The sequence below is a fragment of the Temnothorax nylanderi genome, unplaced genomic scaffold (assembly GCF_030848795.1).
Source record: "Temnothorax nylanderi isolate EJ_2023f unplaced genomic scaffold, tnyl_v1.0 TNYL_tig0043_pilon, whole genome shotgun sequence".
Lineage (NCBI taxonomy): Eukaryota > Metazoa > Arthropoda > Insecta > Hymenoptera > Formicidae > Temnothorax > Temnothorax nylanderi.
Genome location: NW_027249105.1, coordinates 710,961 through 730,909, shown reverse-complemented (window position 1 = coordinate 730,909; position 19,949 = coordinate 710,961). Strand labels below are relative to the sequence as shown.

Below are 19,949 nucleotides of genomic sequence, written 5' to 3'. Positions count from 1 at the left end.
TACGATTGTCACAAAATCGTTATACCTTCCCTATATAGCTTCTTGAATAATTAAGTATACTCGATAAAGAGTGGTATCAATTATACTTTAATGATACAATTGGCGCTCGTCAAAATAATGATCATATTTCCCCAGATGTAATCACATGTTGTAAGCTAAAACGTAAAACGTAAAACAATATGAACACAAGTGACCCAACAGAAAATGCCTCAAAATATTGAAATATCGAATTTTTTAAATTTTATGAGAGATTTACTGATATAAATAATATATTGTGAAAGATATCTTTTCATTTCTCGTTCTCTTTTCTCATATTTTTTATAACACCAAAAGTTAACGACAATTTTGAATCTTTATGTGCTAAATACTTTGAAATAAAACAATTACAAACAGAATTATATTGTTTGCAACAAAATGCGAAGTAAAATCTCTCTACTATCGGATTTCCAAAACACTACAATATGGTCAAAATATAGTTTGATATTTTAGTAAACAATTCAGTATATCGTAAATTGTAACATAAATAAAAATACAATACAATATAAAATACTATTTTAAGTGACTGCAGATTGTGTTACACGAACAATATGGGATCTGTTCTTGCAGAATTCTTAACTTTAATTTTTAAATAATAATTACTAGAAAGGTAATTTTGACAGAAAGAGAAGGAGAGAGAGGGAGAGAGAAAATCTCTAAGATTTTTATTATACGGTTACGCCATGAAAATCACGTAAAGTGAGCATCTAGGTGATCCTCAAGGAGTGAGCGCAATCCTATCCGTAATACAATTTCCGAGTAGGATCGATCTCGAGATTTAGTTGCAAACGTGTGCCGCAAATTTGTGACGCCTGAAAATTTGGCCACTAATTTAGTTGTTCGGTCAATTACTCACAGCTACTCTCAGAACTCAGCAATTTTCGTTTCAAAATTTGTTATTATTCACGTTATCTTTTGAATAAAAACCCATAGCTATATTTTACAATAGAATTAAAAATGTAGCTGTAAAAGGAAAATTCTAATAGGAAAATTTTAATAACAGCACTGTATTTTACGAACGAGATCAGTTCAAATTCCCGAAATCATTCGATATATGAATAATATCGTTCGTACAATATTTAGCACGTTCGAAAAAAAAAATGCATTGTCTTACTCGATGGCGATGGCTCGAATCGATTTAGAATTTCTTCGAAAGACAAAGCTATCATCTCATAACCGCTCCGCACGAATTTCGTGCGGGCCAATTGTTTGAAATTAATTTCCGAGCCCGTACGCTCTATATATATCTGTAGATTAATATGCTTAGTTCCAAGTTGCCTACCGAGTTCAAGGTACAAATCTATACCGCGATCGTACGTGTGCGATTAATATGATAAATTGACAGTATTTCGAAGTAAAAGCAAAATCTAGCAAAAATATTTTATATCATATATGTAAAACGTACAAAATCTTTCAGTTTCAAAAACTACGTGATGATATGTATATATTCAGTGTACATATATATCGCGTGTCAAAAACTACAGCGTCATTATGAAATAATAACGAGGAATCGAGCGAAGGTGACGAGGGGAAATTCTGTTTTCTCGTAAAAGAATCGGACGATGTGTGGTCATCCAAGAGACCAGAACAGCGGATAAAAGACGAGATAAAAAGTAAAACAAAGGAAAAAAAGAATATAAAATGTTCGCTGAAACTACGTCGAGCGCGAGCAGTCGAAGCCATAAAAGGATGTAAAAAAAGATGATTGTAAGAGGAGTAAAAACCGTAAGAAAAACAGGACCGCAGTGATAAAGAAGATCGGCAAAAAAGGCAGAGGGCGGTGCGCAGAAAGCAGAAGAACGATTAAGATCGATGAAATTCGTTGCGATAAAGCAGCGAGTGATAGAACACAGACGAAAAGAACTCTTGTCTCTCGTGATAATGAGCACGAGGAGGTACGGATTCGCGCACAGCTATACTCCGTCCAACGAGAGATCATGGTTGATCAAACATAAATAACGATAGGGCACAGAGCCGCAACAAGGTGTTCGCGTTAATTATTTTTATTTTTAAGTGTTGGACAATATCTTTTAAAAATAAAATCTATTAAATCTTACTATTAAATAAAAATAATTTAACGCGAACACCTTGTTGCGGGTCTGTGCCCTATCGTTATTTATGTTTGATCAACCATGATCTCTCGTTGGACGGAGTGTATATTACTTTAACCGGAACAAATAGAATACATGTCACGTCTAAGGAGCGCTGCTAAGATAGGATATATTCCGATTTTTCACATAGTATAGGACAATGCAATCTTCGACTTTTAAAACACACAAATTTTGCACATCCTTCATTTATGCTTATTTCAAGTAACAGTAACTTTTTTAAGTAAATAATAGAATAATTCATTTAAAGTGAGCAAACAAAATTCAATACATACCACTACTATTTATATACATTAAGCTACAATGTAACGTAATTGACAATGAAATTTTAACATTAAATTATTGCCATTTATAATAACGATCAAAGGCAGCCGTTATTATATTATTTTGCGTGTCTTATACTCTGTACAACCTTGTAATAATATATTATACGCCTCAGGGATTAATATATTAGCAAACGGAAACCACTGAATGATATTCACATGTAACAAAGGAAAGTCCTTTCTCTTAAACGTTTTGTAAAGAGTAAAATTGATGTGCTAAATTTATAAAGCGGTAATCAATTGTGACGATAAAAGTCATACATGGGAATTAGAACAAAGGAGCGCATATCAATCGTGTAATCAAGTTTTGATATTCGCTAACAAAAATTCGAAAATATAAAATTGTTATGTGATTTACCTAAATTAAAAGGAAAAATGTTATTAGTTCATCATTAAAGCTAAAACGTTTAAAATTTTAATCACAAACGAAATTATCGAAACAAATATGAGGTAGTTGAATACATTCATTGCAGTATTCTGTTATACGTTTTAATCATAATTTTCTAGGTCTAGATGAACGTAAAGATTAATTATATTGTCCAATTTTTAAAAAAGTTAAGGAATTTTATTATGTATTTACTACTCTGGGAAAAGATTACGCGTAACTAAAAATCGTAATTAGCTATTCTATTTCAAAGATTTTTAAGTTATACTAGTCAATTCTCTCAATTAGTTCTGTCGATATTCAGTTACACAAAGATAATTTTCACTTAAGGAGCACTAACCAAAATGATAATTATGATTACAATATCCAAATAATTTGATTACTATAAATCATGGGCCCCAAAGTGGGTTATAACCGTCTTTATTTTTCCCAGAGTATGTTAACAAAATCCATGTTACCTCGTAAATTTTAATGAATATTAGCAGTAGACAACTTTCCCATACAATCAATTAAACCTAAACCCTTCCTAGGTACCTTCGTGAGCGATTCACCACAATGCGAACATTTATCTCGCGTACCAAGGAACACGGAGCTAGCATCGCAATTCGAAAAACATCGACGTATATGCGCGCTCACGCCGACACAATGGACTCATCTTGCACCGCCAACCTTTGCCTTTTGTTCCACGACTGGTACTTGCATTTCAAAAAGCGGCAGCTTCTACCGCGAACAGCGACGGAAGAGGTGGGAGCGTCCGGGAACCAGGGAAAGGGGTTGCAGGGAACGAGGTAGTAAGAGAAAAAGAGAGAGAATGCGGGAAGAGAAGACAGAGAAAGAGAGAAAAGGGCGGAATGCGCGCCACGCGGCAGTGCCACGATCGGGGGTAGTTTTGTTGTTTGCGGATCCAGTGCAAAGGGGGAACAGGAGAAGACCAGAACCGTGGGGTAGCATGGTGAGTTGGTGAACATGAAGGGGTACGGAGGGAGGGAAAGCGGTGACGGCGCCTCTGCCGCCGAGGGGAAAGGCAACAGAGAGCGCTTGGGCTTTGGAGTGGAGTTCGATCCCCCGGTTGAGGTTTTGTTCCGCCATTGTGATAACTCAAACAATGCAGGCTTGACTGGCACTGTACATGAAGGGATGAAGGCGCGCGGAGGGACGCCGGAGGGTAGCGGAGCTTCTCGCCAGCGACGGTCCTCCTCCCGCCGATCTCTTTCGCAACGTCGAAACAGGCATCCCGTGCGTCTAGTCAGTGCGTCCCTGACGGCACTCTTGCTTTATGTGCCTGGGCTCTTCGCGGTACCACCGATTCCTTCCGCCTCTCCTTTCATCTCTCGCTATTTCATACAAATACGGCGACGCGACATCGTGCACGGGCTCTTTCACCAAAAGCGCGCCTACTATGCTTTTTCAAGCGCTCCATGCGACAAACTGCCTGTGCACGTTCGCGAACACGAAAAGCCTCGTTATTGAGCGAGACTGGTTTATCAATAAGAGAAATCGTGCGCCGCAGCATTTACATCTTCGTAATAGATACAGAAGTTTATCACGACGAGTTTCCTTAGTCGGCTACTTCGAGACGCACTAAAAGCAGATCCGCGTGACTGTAAAAATATAAATGCAAGAATAGAGAAGAGTTTTATTTATATCAAACAACATGAGAGATTGAAAGAGTCTGCTGCCTCAATATGTCACCAGTATTGGCTTCATGAAAAGGTCAACCATGAAACCTTATGAACTACCGCGCAGCCTAATAATAAAAATAGCTCGCGCATATTACATAAATCGTTAAGCACACGAGAGCCTGAGTCAGATCATCTTATCGCGGAGAAAAGATCACGAGGTCAAACAATACCGAATGTGCACGTTAAATTAATTAACGTTGCGAATACTAACGTTATTAAACAAGTTTGACATAATCTCTTTTCATTCTATGCTTGAAATTAAATAGTATGTTTCGTCTAAAATGTATAACGAAATACACTTCAACTCTACAGTGGCTTTATCATGTAGTTTTGAATTACATGTTCCGTATTGTACGTCGCGAATAACACCTGTGATATTCGACAAAGTGTACTCTATAGTTACCTAGTATCAGTATGAATCAGATATTCCAAGTACGTTTGTATTCTAAAGCAACGCGATTCAATCCCGTACTTTGCACGTACATCGCGTCAAATGTTAATGAATAAAGCAACAACTTTATCGAGACAGTTTCAAAGTATAACGAACAATATTCCGAAGCATAATAGCCAGCCCGAATACACTGCAAATCCAAGTGTGTAATTTTTACACATTTAGTGTGTAAAATCTGTAGTCACTTTTTACGCATTTGTACGCGTGTTATTTTTTTGAAAAATGTGTAAAAATTACACGCCAAATGTGTAATTTTTACACATTTTTAAAAAAAACTACACGCGTACAAATGCATGCGTAAAAAGTGACCACACGATTTTACACATTTAAATGTGTAAAAATTACACACTTGGATTTGCGGTGAATTTGCTCGCACTTATGTATCGCTCACGTATATACTCACGTATACACTCGGACTTTACTCGTACTTAAAAACGGATGCATTGTTGTATCGGGCACATTTATGCAACCCGATTTCGCGCGAAACGCTAAGCGGTCGGCAACGATCGATAGCCGGGGAGAAGTAATATCAAAAATGACACGTTCATGTACGACGAATGAAAGATGGATATTTTTCAAACGCCCTCGATCCTCACCTCGTTCGTTTTTCGGCAGGTGCCCCAATACCGTGAAATCCCTTTTTCCCGTACCCATCGTTCGCATTTCGCTTTTGCTTTTCTTTCGTGCCGTCCGATACCACTTCAGCCTTCTCCCAGGTTACTCTTTTCTCCATCCCTACCTTTAACGGTCGGTGAATTTTTCAGCGTGCACCTGTTTCGCCGGTCGCGTTCGTCGAATTGCCTAGGGGGATACATCGGAGGGCTTAAGGACACCACTTTTTCCTTTTTCTTTTTGTTCCTCGTTATCTATCGTTTTTTTCCTATCTTTATGGATATTTGTTCAGATTTCTTGAAAAATACATTCAGTGTATTGTATTGTATCACTTGATATACTCTAAATTATATATATTTAGATATAAGACATGTATAAACATATTAAGAAACATAATACGCCATTCTACATAAATACTTCATTTACCGTTTTCCCATAATTAATAAGTAACAAAGATACCTTATCGCGCACAATGATTATTATTTAGGGCAGTCCAATTTTTCTTCTTAACGCGATCACAGGTAGAATACATGGCCAATCGATTGCTCTAATCTCCGAACTTAATCGCACACGATTAAAATGCTGTATAGTCTTGAAAATTGTGATAAGATCAAACCGGCGCGGCGAAGTCTTGCGTGGATCTCGACGTTTCGGGACAGGCTTCGTCGTCGACAAAACGAGCCCGAAGCGGCCGTGACGTACATTCACGGAGCGTGAAGTTACGATAAACGGCGGCGATGTTGGGACAAGGCGGATAAGAGGCAGCAGTCGCTGCGGTGGCGGCGGCGGGCGGGTGACTTGGTTTTTGCGGCAGTGCGCGTTGCACGAAATAGCGTCGGCAACGAGCGCGCGTCTAGAGATAGGCAGGAACCCAACCGAGAAATAAGGGCGACCGGAGAGAGTGATTATAAACAGTTTGAAAGAACAGAACATTAGTTTGAAAGAACAGAACATTAAACACAATAATATTATAAACAGTTTGAAAGAACAGAACAAATACTTACAAGCCCAAAATGTGGAAAAAGACAGGATACATAATTTGCTTCACGTCGGCGAGTTGGGGATCCAGGTCAGAGTACTCCTACGAGTAGGAGTATTTAATAAGAAATTTAAAAGGATTAAATCATTAAAAAACTTAGACAAATTGGTAAAGAAAGGACACAAAGCTTTGACAAACGCAGAGTTCACCAACTGGCAAGAATTTAGGAAGGTGAGACGAAGCGAGGCTTATCGCTCGGGGATAAGCTGCTCCCAAAGCGAACGAATAAAATAATACGATACGGAGAGTGCGACGCGGAAACAAGGATGTTCACGAAGAAATTGAAGAGTACGTCAGAGATAACGACTTTTTCACGTCATTTATAATTAACTTCCTTGCTTCTCACCGGATTATTTGACAGTTTTATAAATTTTCTTACCATATACTTACTTTTCTACTATAGATAACATTGAATTTTAAGAAAGTTAGAAAATTAGATCCAAGCGCCAAGTTACCAAATAAATGATTCGTCGTTTTCAATTAAATTCACAAAAGCTTATTATTATCAAATCGTCAAATATTAATTTACACTTGTTGCAAAGTTATATAGGCTAAAACCGGTAAAAGTTTTGGTATTTATTGATGCAAACAAAATAACAGTTTGTAAAACAGATGTTTCATAAATAAGAAGAAAATACTTATACAGGAAGGCATTAAAGAAGCGGAAGGAACGCGAGAAGTACGAAAGTGGGTCACACAGACTGAAGTCGATGAGAAGGAAGATAACGTGATAGAACGAGCAAGAGGAAGAGAGAGTGAAAGGGAGAGGAGAGAAGGAAGGAGGGGGAGAGAGAAAACAGGTAAGGATAAGCGGCTAAGATTAACGAGCTAAAGTCCAGAAGAAGCGATGGATGGATGGTGCAGGCCGGAAACAGGAAAATATAAACGAACGGAAGAGAGATGAGAAGGAAGTACGAGAAGGTACGAAGGGAATGTTAATGACAGAGTACTAACACGAGAGAGTGACGTCGCGAAGAGAGGTCTGGCGCGTTCGTTCCGTGCGTGCCTATGAAGCTCGCACATCCTGTAACGTTCGTCTGAAAATGATAGGGTAGATGTACATGGAGCTTAGATTTGATACAGCCACGGCTCTAATTTCGACTTTCTTTCTCTCTCTATCTCGCCAAGTTTCTCCCCCGGTCCCTTGTGCGATTCACCTCGTGATTAGTCGAGAGATCGCCGCGGGCTCGGAAGACAGCAAGAGAGTATAGGCCGCTCGTACTTCGCGCAAAGAGAGTTCGGCAAAAGCGGAATTGGCTTTTGGCCGAGCTGCGACTGACATTTAATCTCGGCAATTTCGCCGCCATCGCCGTTGTGTGCGAATCGGATCAAGTTCGATGCATAACAGTAAATTTTCGTGGAAGTAACAATTGAAAGTTGAAATAGACCAGAGTAATTATTCTGGATGATAATAATTTTGTAAGAACATTAAGCAGAAAGAAAAATACAATTATAAAAATACATGTAATTACATATGATAAAGTTTGCAATTACGATGTAAAAGGCATATACTATATTTTTCATGCATTTGTCCAAATATATCGCGCTCCAATAAATTGATTTCAGTAATTGATTATAGATAGAAATTAATGCAAATTAGTATGCGAATCACGTTTTTGAATAAAATATTATTTCTTGTACGCATTTAGAAATCATTTTATAACATAATACGCGATATTGTGATACTGTTTCTCAAACTGTTAATAATTGTTAATGATTGTTAATGATTTATCCCGAAGATTCTTTGCAGTTAGTATTTATTCATTTTATTCTATTAAGTGCCTCAATGCAGTCATCTAAAAATTTCCGGTTTTTCTCATAGCTTTCGCGTTTCTCAGTCTAAGCGAAAAAATGAACGAGTATAGCTAATACACCGTACGCTCGAATTCGAGATAGTTCTCTACCGCGACGACATTGTGTACCAACCGCGTTAATTGACGTTTGGTACTGCACGGGGGTAAAACGTACAGGTTATTGGCACATAAACGGCAGAGAGGAGTTAACAAACATGGGAAACCTACAAACTAGATCTCCGCCGGAAGCCTCTCCGACTGTCGTTACTGTCTATTTATGAATATGCAACAGCCGCGAGTTACGCGTTGTTATGAGTGCCCGCCCGTATTCGCGAAGGTTTAGACTGTTCGTAACGTCATTAGCTTTTCAGGGCATTAATTATCGTCGTCGACCGTCGATAACGAGGAGACGTTATTGAGCTACGAGAAAAAACTCCTCCCCGTCGTCATAAATCTAAATCAGCGCGACGCCCGCGACTTCGCAATAAAATAGAGAAGCATAATAATTTTTAGTCGCGTATGCATAAGCATAAATAATTCAAAAAATTTTACATTTACGCGACAAATTGCCAGCGTAATAAAGAAACACAAAGCAGCCGGATTTGCAGGTGAACAAACGTTTACGCTCTTGTATTCCTATTATGCCTAACCCATCGTTATTTTCATCATCGTGTGCGATCGTGAAGACGAATTATGTGAATTATATGAGAAATTCAGTAAATACTTAATATCTCCAAAATTATCGAAGAGCTGTTTATTCACTTCGTAAACACGTTTTCTCTTTCTCTCTCTATAGCTTTTTTTGTGACAGAGAGAATGGACATTCTATCGCAAATATTCAACAGTATTTACGCTCGGACAAGCAAAAATCTGTTTTTTATAGCACTTCATTGTGGCGCGACTAACACGCAGAAAATTTCTATGAGTATTCGCCGACAGCCATCGTCCGGCACGCAACAAAGGAATAAAATGCAGGACCCAAATGATGGAGAACACGATATAAACCAATTGCGTCCTCATCGCGAAAGTTTAACATGGAGCGCGGATAATGAAATTAACGCGCACGTACAAACACACGGCTTCGGCTCGTTCGCTAATCATTTGGTAAAATCGTGCGAATAGAATAATAACATTATACTCGAGCGAAGTTTGGCGTGAGAATTTGTATGCAACTTTTTATGCACGAATTTATCACACTGGAAATAATTTACTATGGTCAATCGATATAAACCGATACCTCAATATATTTTTTCGACTAACGCAAAAATTTATCCTTCTTAAAAGATGAAATTTGTTTGAACGCGACTTATCACCTGGCTCCGAAAATAACCGAACTGATTGGTTAAAACCGGCTTAATTTAGCGGTTTCATCCGAGCCGATCGATCGATTGATTGATCGATCCAGGGCAGAGATTATTCGTTTAATCTGGTTTAAAAGAATTGTCTGTGGTGTAGCTAAAAAAATATGCGACGTTAAACATGCGGAAAATCTCAGTGACGTGCAGAAAATAATTATCTTTTACTAGCTTTTTTCCGTGAAATATTACGCACTTTTTACTACTCACGCATTTTACAGAATGTTAAATATCCACGCAAATATATCGCATTACTTATGACTTACGTAGAAATATCTTTACGTTCTATCACAGAGTTGCTTCGTCAACGTGTTCCTTTCAATAATGCGGACGAGACTATCAATATGCGTATTACATCATTGTGAAACGAGAAGAAGTAACACGATCCGATCTTCACACCGCGGCACCGATAACGAGAAGGCAAAACGTCACGATCAAGGGAGTTCGCCAGCCTATCGCGTATGATAATTGGGCCGATTGCGTCTGACGTCCAGACCCTCCTTCCCTTCAGTCGCCGCGGCGCCGGGGCGATCACGGGCAGGGCACCGTGGCAAGGAGATGATATATCACAAGATGATCGATATGTCCCGTGGGCAGAATACCGCCTTGCGGTGAGAGACGTCAACGCAACCGATTGCAGTTCTCTGAATAGAGCAGAGGCGATTCCCTCTATTTCTCTCTCTCTCTCTCGCCCCTCTCCTCTCCTCATATATATATATATATATATCCCTATTTTCCTTCTCTCCCCCCTCTCTCTTTCTCTCCCTTTCTCTTAACATTCAGTCGAGATATGATGAATCGACCTAATTTCGCGGATGGAAGGTCACGTAAACTCGGTAAATCTTAACCAGCGTTATCGTGCCACGGAGTAACGCCATCGGAACGCGGCGTCGGTGGTGGCTGGTGCTATGGCGCCGTTTCGGAGGACCATTTCGAAGGGACGCAACGCCCGCTGCGTGGCAGGCAAATCCCAGGCAGGATGTGGCCCATACAGGAAGCGATTCCTAAATCATATCACCGCGTTTCGCAACACATGTTAGAGATTCCCGAAACTATTTGCGGTGTGCTGAGAGCGTGCGTGCAAGCGCAACGTGTGGAACGCACACGTACGCACGTCCTCCTACGTTTCCCCCCTCTCTCTCTCTCGCTCACTCCCTCTCTCTTTCGGAATGCCATAGCATGGTTCGTTCCCTCCGTCGAGAGCCGCAGTCCCTCTCCCGCAAACGCTATCGTCCGCGCCGCGAATCCCTCCGGCGAAACGGCGTATAACGTTGCCATACTGCGCACCATTGGGACGCTGAACGAGCCTCTCCACCATCCATAATCACCCTCAACGTCCTGTCGATGAGATTAATGTCGCACCCGCACCATCGCATCGACGTCACCATGCCTCGCAGTTCGGCGCCCCCGGCATTTGTTAAACGCCGTAAAATGCCGTTAACGATCGAAACTTGAGCATGGATGTAGGGTTCGGCGTGTTAAACGTTGCTTCGATCTATCGATCATAGCTCCGTCCAATTCAATTCAATATCTTGAGCGCAATTTGCGGACATTAGTAAAAGCATATTGTTAGAAAACAAATATATAACGAGCACGAAGATATTAAGGAGACAGCTTCGCATAATATTTATTATCTGTTAAAAGTGCAAATCGATATGTGCACTAGAAAATGTTTTTAATTCACCTTTCGTTTTTTTTTTAACTCTCATTCCAGTAACATGCGAGTAAGCGCGTAACGATGTGCATACACGTTATATCGAAGTTCAAGTATACAGCGCGCAGTGTCCGTTCCGCTATGTATTTTTGTCCTGTACGATGACAGTATCGCAGGTAAAACGGAGAAAGTCGCGCGATATTACGGTTAAAAATAAACAGCTATAAATAATAGCGACTATAAATACAGATTAATCAATATTCCGCGAGAACGAAACTGTAACTAGAGGTAAAACGTTTAAAGCGAGAATTTAATGACGACTAACTGGCACCGTGCGCACTTAAGCCGCCATGACGAATATGTTCATCGATCATAATCGCCAGATATAATCACCACCGCGTCGATGAGATTAATGTCATCAGAGAGTGCAGCGAAGTTAGCGCGTAAAGCGTATGAGAGGCTACATGTGCGTTACTAATCTGTGCGACATTTAATGAGATTGTAACCCTTTAAAAGAACGCTGTTAGTAATAGAATGATACTTAAAAAAGACAAAAGGGTTAAAAATAAAAATGTTAGAAGAAGCCATATACACCGAAATAATATCATATTCCTCTGATAGCAAACTATGACCTTACTATACTGTAAGGTATAGTAAGGTCTTAACCAATTTCTCACGTATTTTCTGCGTCTCCTCTCAATACATAATCCGAACTAATATATTTTAATCAATAAATCTCGGATAATTCAAGATCTCGCCATTAGGTTCAAATTATCCGAAATACCAGCAATTTCGAAAATTGTCCGTCTAATTGAAATTATTGGAATTTCGGGTTCCGAGAGAATTGATAAGCGAGCTGTAGTTGCCCAGCTGAGCGGCTGTATGAGCGAGTATAATATTGCTTCGATAGTTGCTTATATAATAAAGCCCGTACTAGTAATATAAAGATATGGTTAAATTAGGAAAGGTACGAAATGAAATATGAGAAAGACGGCATGAAGGATAGCGTGAAATTATCGTATAAATTTCCAATAATGACAAAATTGTCTTCAAGTTTCAGTAATATCTATCATAAATAAATTCGATATCTGTAAGAGCAGACTAGACCTGCATAAATCGCATGTTTTTATTTATTCCGTTGAGTACCGGACAGTAATCGAAGAAATACCGAACGTGTATACATATAGGTGGGTCTCACAATCGATATCAATGTCGTCGATGACATGAGAGAGGAAATACTGCCTACACACGCTTATTCTACACAGTGAAATAAAACGAACATGGATGACATCTGTCTATTCGTTTACTCTTGAATAATTCTTGTGCACGACCATTATTCGAAATTAATTGTGTACTCTTGCACTATTGATCAAAAATATCTCATAACGTTTCATATATGTACTCTAACATACCAACGAATTGCAAATTTTCTTTTGTCACTACGATTGGAATTGGCGGGACGCCAAATTTGTCAAATATTTCTTGATATTATTGTATCTTTAAACGACACGCTCTGCATAAAGCAAATTTATTGTATAATCCGATGTATCAAAGCGATTGGTAATCCTATCAAATACAACACATTCGAAACACAATAACAACCTCGGCTCCAGTTAAGACGTAATTTCCTGGGGCGAAATCTCACGCCTGAAGGCAATTAGTGATGGACATTGTTTTTGATAAATATGATAATTACAAAGAAGGCAAGCATAAACGAAGAAAACGGGACTTTAATATATTTTTTTATGAAGATACATAGACTACAGTTCATTATAGCAGTTATTACTTCCATTCCTATACCGTTTAAAAGACATCCTAATTCTTTGAACACGCTTTAAATGTTTTTAAAAATGTCTTTTAGTATAATTTGATACTATCATTTTTCAAATAAGGATATATATGTACATATATAGCGACAACAAATCTAATAATCTAATAACTAAAAAACTGGATTACTTCAAATTGCGATAAAATTCCTGGCCGATTCCTCTTGTACCGTGTCTTCAAATTTGATTTCAGATCATCAAAAAACATTATCATGTTACGGATTGATATAGAATATGACGTTTTCCTTCACTTGAAGTGAAGAAGGCTAGACAAGTACTGAAATAGCCGTATCCGTAGAAAACCGCCGCGCCGGAGGGATCAGAGAAGTAAAGTTCCGTAACTTATTGCCGGAGGATTCTCGGTACACCTGGTACTTTGTTCGCCCGTGCACGCGGCAGGAGACGAGCGTACTGTGCGTACTTTCGTGGATCAAACTCGTACCTCACCTCCGTAATCTTTGCTAATACCTCGAATATTCGTAAGCCACCACTCAAGGCAAACGGGAAGCATAATTAGGTGTGGAAACATAAATGCTCCACTGACGATCAGTTATTTATACCATATACGTATATACACGTGCTTTAATCTTCTGCCATAACGAACTATACTCGTCTGAGTGCGAAGCAGTATTAGCGGGAAGTTGAAGTTGCAAAAGTTAAATTGAGGGACTTAAAAAATAAAAGTGGTATAAATAATATCTTTTAAAGGCGAGCTAAATACAAATTAAGCATGAGTAAAGTTGTTTTCTTTACGAAGAATAACTATTCTAGATATTATTCCATAAAAAAATATTTATACACTGCGTTTTGTGTTATTATTTTAACTCTTAATTAACTCCTACTTTCTTTCAGTTTATATTGAAAGCCCTACATAGGATTACTTTTTCAACTGTATTTTACAATTTCTGCAGAACACAAGTTGGTCTTCGTATGTATTTTACATTGTAGTATATCATAACACTGCTGCTGCTCATTTTATAGATTCTTTTTTTCTTAATTGTATGTGTTTTTAAATAAATAATCGATTACAAATTCAGTTGAAAAGTAGTTGCAAAAGTGTATATAAAATAATATATAATAATATATATCTAATAAATATTGTTATCCTGACAATTTATTTCAGGTGCAGAAACGCAATTTCGAATTTCGATGCTTGGTAATAATACATAAATATTAAACGAAGATAGCCGAAGCTTTATACAGATTTATCATAGCTAGGTTCAAATAAAGCAAGTAAATATAGAATGTGTCAGTTCGAGAATCTTGTCTCTCCACGTATTAGCGTGTCTCAGTATTTTCCACTTGCATTGCATTTGCGTGCTTCTCTTACAATCAACATATCCATTTATCATATATACACGATATAAATCTTAGACAGATATGATTACGGTAAATCAGTATCTTCTATGAGACGGAGAAAAAATAAAAGTCTAAGTTTAAAGTACTTAAGAACAGATAACGAAATCCGCTGTCAAGAGATAACAACTAAAAGGTTCTGTGCTTCGGGGTTACGCGATAAAATTACATGATAACGGCAATGTGGCGTAAGCACCGGCTCATTGGAATATCAAATATCATGTTCTCCCGTTGACTTAAGACAGCCGTAATAAATTATTATGAATTCACGCACACACACGATTGTCTTTGTCGTTTATGTGCAACGTATCTAAGAAGGGATTACTTTAAACAGGTACTCGATTGACGCTGAGATCACAAACACAATAATACGCTCGAAGTTAAATCCTCGGAGTACTGGAGGGAAGTTACGACTTAAATTTTTGATACAATCGCTTTTGACGTTCACGAGAAAAGTCTCGCCAAGCTAAAACCTTAGATTATCGTCGTTCTCGATCGATCGTCGCTGGCTTCAAACATAATCGGATTGCACGTTAAACGCGCGAATGGACCTCATTCACGAGTTAGAAAGTAACCGTGCACGTTTTGTATGAACATACAGAGAAATCCAGCTTTTAATCGGGGTCCTCGTGCATTATGAACCCCGAGAGTTCATTGTACCGTCGTTAAAAATACTATACTCGCGCAACGACCTGAATCGACAGTCACGCCTCGGCAAAATCGATCGTTATAACGTTCGCTAACCATTGATGTGCTGAACGTATTTTTCTATCTATTTTTATATCTAGTCTATAAGCGTGCCTTAAGAACGATCATCTTGCCTCATAGTGTTCGCATCGATAATAATTATTTTTCCGCGAAAAACAATCGCGGTGAAATGCCACACGTGGCAATTGAAAGCTACGTGTTCATTTACAAACATCGCGCGAGTCAAATGTATGAACAACAGTTAAACCAATGTAAACTTACATTACATATTAAACATCATATTTTATATTTGTTAATGGATGTAAATATTCGTTTCAGTTTAATTGCTTGTATAAAAACTTTTATATTCGCAATTAAAAAATACCAAAGTACATTTAATATCAAATGCAACTATTTGAGCACGAGTTTTTCTTTCTATATAAATTGTATTTAATATTAATATATATATATATATATTATACCAGAATCACGTAATAACATTTATCGCTATATGTGCGCGATGAGAATGCTATTGAGCTCGTTGATCGTGCAGGGGCATCATCGCGTGTTTGTCGAAGCGATGTCATTTTGGTATGTAATTATTGCCGCGTCCCGGGTACGGGAAGAAAAATGCTCTCACGAGGAGGAAGGGGCGTTGAGAAGGGTGCGGAAAAAGGAATATCTTTTGCACTCACCTGAATGGGCGAGCTGCTTGAGGAATGCTTCGTAGCGCGCAGCGGGACAGCGGGGGATGGTGGTTCACCGCATTTTTCCACGTTGTATACGTCGAGTGTTCACGTGTGCCACCACTGCTATCACCACCGACAGAACCCACTACTACTACTACTACTATTATTGCTATCAACCAGCACCACCAGCACCACAATAGCAGACGCGGAAATAACTGCCTTTTATCTCACTCCGTCTCACGCTGACGCTCTCTGTCTCGTCGAGACGCGGGATACTTTGGTGGGCCGCCTTTGGCCGGCCAACCGCAGGAAACGTTCACTCGCGAAATCTCGTCGCAGGACGTCGACAGACATTCAGATGTGATAGTCGCGAATTATAGTCTCCTCTAAGCGTTTAGACTCTCATCGCGTCGACTGTTCGACCAGACACACGAACATCTACTTGGGCGTCGCGCCTGATTCGTCATTGACTCGTTCTACTCTACGCGACTCTGATGGCAACGGAGTAACAGGCAGAGAGAAAGAGAAAAGTGATGAAGAGAAACGAGCTTCGCCGGGACGAACAATGGTATACGATACGATAAACCCACGTTGCTGGACGGTGCTGAAACACGTTCTACCCCTGCTGAGGCCGGGGGTTAAACTGAATCCGAAAGCCACGGTCGTACACTCATGGGTGCTCGAGCGCATGCTCCGCATTTTGTCGCTTAGCCTGTGTGCGTGCGGCACGTCGCTTCATATATATATATCACACGATGTGCCTATACAGGGTGGTCAAGAAAATTCTTCCCCGTTAAGAGAAAATGGTCCCTTTTACGGTAGCTCTGCCGCACTTCCTCGCTTCGCGGAAGGACCGCCGGCCGGCTCTCGGACGCAATCCCTCGCACGTTCGTCGGCGTTCGCTTTCTACCCCTAAATTCGATTGCCCCGGCGCGGCGTGGCCGTAAAGATACGAGAAAGCGGTGCCGGCAACTCGTTGCAAACTCCTTTTTCTCGGCGCGGCGCGGTAAAATGGCAAGCGGCTCGTTTTTGCACGAGTCACTTGATTTCTTTTTTTTCTCTTCCTCTCTCTCTCTCTTGCCCTCTTCTTTCCTCCCCTTTTCTTATCCTCGAAACGAGACACGAAATAACGACCTGGCAGTAGTGTGGACTCGCAGCGAAGGAAAACTCACGTTTCGCTGAAACAAGCAGCGGCCGGGCGTCGCGTCCCACCGACGATGCAGTTTGTCGCGACTACAGTCGTTTCGTATTTTCGATATAAAAAAAAAACCCGTTCGCCATAAAACAACGACGGCAATTTTAATTTAAAATACTGCGTCAACTGATACACGGCAACAAATACACGGCCGAGGAATTTCATCACGCTTCTACGATTTTGCCGAAAAGATTGTCGTCGAGTTACGAGCCATCGTCGACGCCCGAGCATGTCGTCGAACCGAGTATACTGTTTTAATAACGAGCATACTTCGAGTTTAACGGATAAAGGAGCACGCGCGTGCGGCGCATTCCCTTTCTCGCTCTCCCTTTCTCTCTCGCGTTTTCTCTCTAAACCGTACACGGTGAATAAAACGAAAAACAAAAAAGTATAGTTTGGTCGACTCTACGCGCTATGGTCGATTCTACGACGTTTCATGGATGAATTCAGAGTCAACGCGCGAAATCGTTCGACGGTCCAGATTAGATTATGCAATCCCGTTCTTACGCTGGGAGCAACGTCGGCGTTACATTCTCTGCATCTCGAACATCTGGCTTTACGAAAATTTTCCATAAAAGCACGACAAAAATCTTTGCGCCCTAAGAAAAACGATGTAAAATTAATGAACGGAATTTTCGTTGAACGCTGTAACCTGCGCTTTTCTCTTTAAGTTTTTTCTCAGCATACATTAATTTCGATTAGAAAGACGCATTTGCGAATCGTGTACGTAAAATACGCAGGATAATATCTTGAGATATTATTATATTATAAACCTTACTTTGCTATATTTCGCGAGAGTACCCCATTATATGAAATTTCACGCTATGTAATGCAATAAAGATAAGTTAAGGAGAATAAATTAAAATGGAAATAGCTTCTAAATTTCTCATATAAGTTGTAATGAACACGATGCAAAAGGTTCTTCAACGCATAATATAATAAAAATGTCTTTCTATGCGACATAAATCTGCACGAAACGTTGTGCTTGAAAAATTTCATCGTTATCGTATTATAATCGATTATAATATTACGTCTGATTATAAAATACTATAATTTAATATTCTGCAATGCTATACAACGCAAAATTTTTTAAGTAATATAATAATTCGCGCTCATCATCACCACCCATAACGACAAATATATTTTGATAATGTACTTTATAAATGTTTACAAATATATTATGCAAAAACTAACATTAAACTTTTATTTTCAATAAGTAATATGTATCAATCACAGTATAACTGATTTGAGAGATAATATCATTTGCCGATATATTCTAACGGCAGCATGCTCTAAAAAGGATAAATTGATATTGCAAGCGTGAAAATTTCATTGCAGGGAAATGACATATCTCTATACGTGCGCGAGAACAATGCTGAGAGAAAAGCTGTTCGTTGCGGGCTGTCGATCACGGATTAAACTTCAGCGTCGTGACGCGTGTCGCGGAGTTTTTGGCACGCTTTCTCGCGGCAAAACGAACTTTCCTTGTCCTCGATCGTGAATGATGCGGGTGAAGTTTCTGGAGCGCCGGATGGACGGGTGAACTCGACACCCGTCTGTGGAAAGGAATCCCAGAAGCCGCAAAGGAACTCGATCATTTCATATATATATCTATATAATACGTACGAAGCTTGTATTCAGTCGCCGCAGACGTCTTGCCGGCGTGGGTTAGCAAACCCATTTCCTTCGAGCTCACCGAAAGCCTCGAAGGAACGAAGCTTTGAATCCCCCTTCGTGAATATGGGCTTCAGCGGAAAAGAAGATGACGCCGCCGCCGCCGCCGTCTTTGCGACTTTGATTAAAGATTTAACTCGAGGATATAACGGCGGTTTCACGAAAGAGGATCTTTCAATCGCATTTATCTTGCATAAAAAGCGAGCACAGCAATTACCCAATGTCCGCGAGGACCGCGCGATTAAATTTCTACACGCCTTGAGATTATCATCGTATTTGAGGAAACAGAATTAAGCTGCAGCGCAGAAAAACGGCGCGCTATAGTAAAAAAATCGAGAAAAAACAGCTAATATTAAATTAAAACGCCGACGGTGAGCGAACTCATTAACATGCCGGAAAATTTTATTCGTTTTTCTATCAAAGTAGAAGAGAGAAGCTCTCTTCTCGAGAGAATATTGCACAAAGTTGAATGTCCATCGAACGCCTTTATTATTCATTTTATACGCCAGGAGAGACTGAAAATAGCGCGTCCAGAAAAACATGGTAAAAACATAGTTTGTATCTTGTGCTAAAAGCAGTTAATCGCTTACTCCGCCTTCACTAACGACTGCTTAATTCTTTTCAAGTTCTGTGTTGAAAGTAACTATGCATCTTGCATTATTTTATCTGGGGACCGCAATTAACCGTATCTACAAAATGTACAATTGCGCCTGCAAACCCGACGTATATGTATACATATTCACAATGTAGCGCTATACGAGCAGCGTACAGCGTATGAAATAAATGACAAAACGCATTTTCCGAGATCCGTCAAGCGAGATCTCTCGTTGGTAGGAAACTTGACCTTCCGAGATCACGAGAAAGCTCGATCACTTTGCTGGCAGCTTTTCATCTGGGCCTAGCAAATCCATTCCCGTCGACTCCATAATCGCAAACCCGTAGCTCCGAAGGGATTCCTAGCATCTCGCTGAAGATTCGCGGATGTGTGAGGGTTAAAGACAAGATCAACAAACGACGGGCGAGAAGTCCCGCCGAGAAAGAAAACGACTTCCTATTTTCTGGCGGTTAGGTCGCCTTCCCGCTT

At 39.7% G+C, this 19,949-nt stretch overlaps 1 protein-coding gene and 1 long non-coding RNA gene across 3 annotated transcripts in view; one reads left to right on the top strand and one right to left on the bottom strand.

Annotated features, from left to right (window-relative positions):
• The window catches only part of Lar (tyrosine-protein phosphatase Lar), a 382,201-nt gene extending 365,985 nt beyond the window's left edge, over positions 1-16,216 (bottom strand). The window contains exon 1 of one of the 2 annotated variants that reach the window (XM_071704655.1): positions 16,003-16,216. The gene's annotated coding sequence lies outside the window, so the exon portion shown is untranslated. The remainder of the gene's footprint in view (positions 1-16,002) is intronic. The other variant, XM_071704649.1, reaches the window with a different exon arrangement.
• Positions 1-19,949, top strand: part of LOC139771700 (uncharacterized) — a 35,311-nt gene that overhangs the window by 10,030 nt on the left and 5,332 nt on the right. The gene's annotated exons all lie outside the window — the stretch shown is intronic.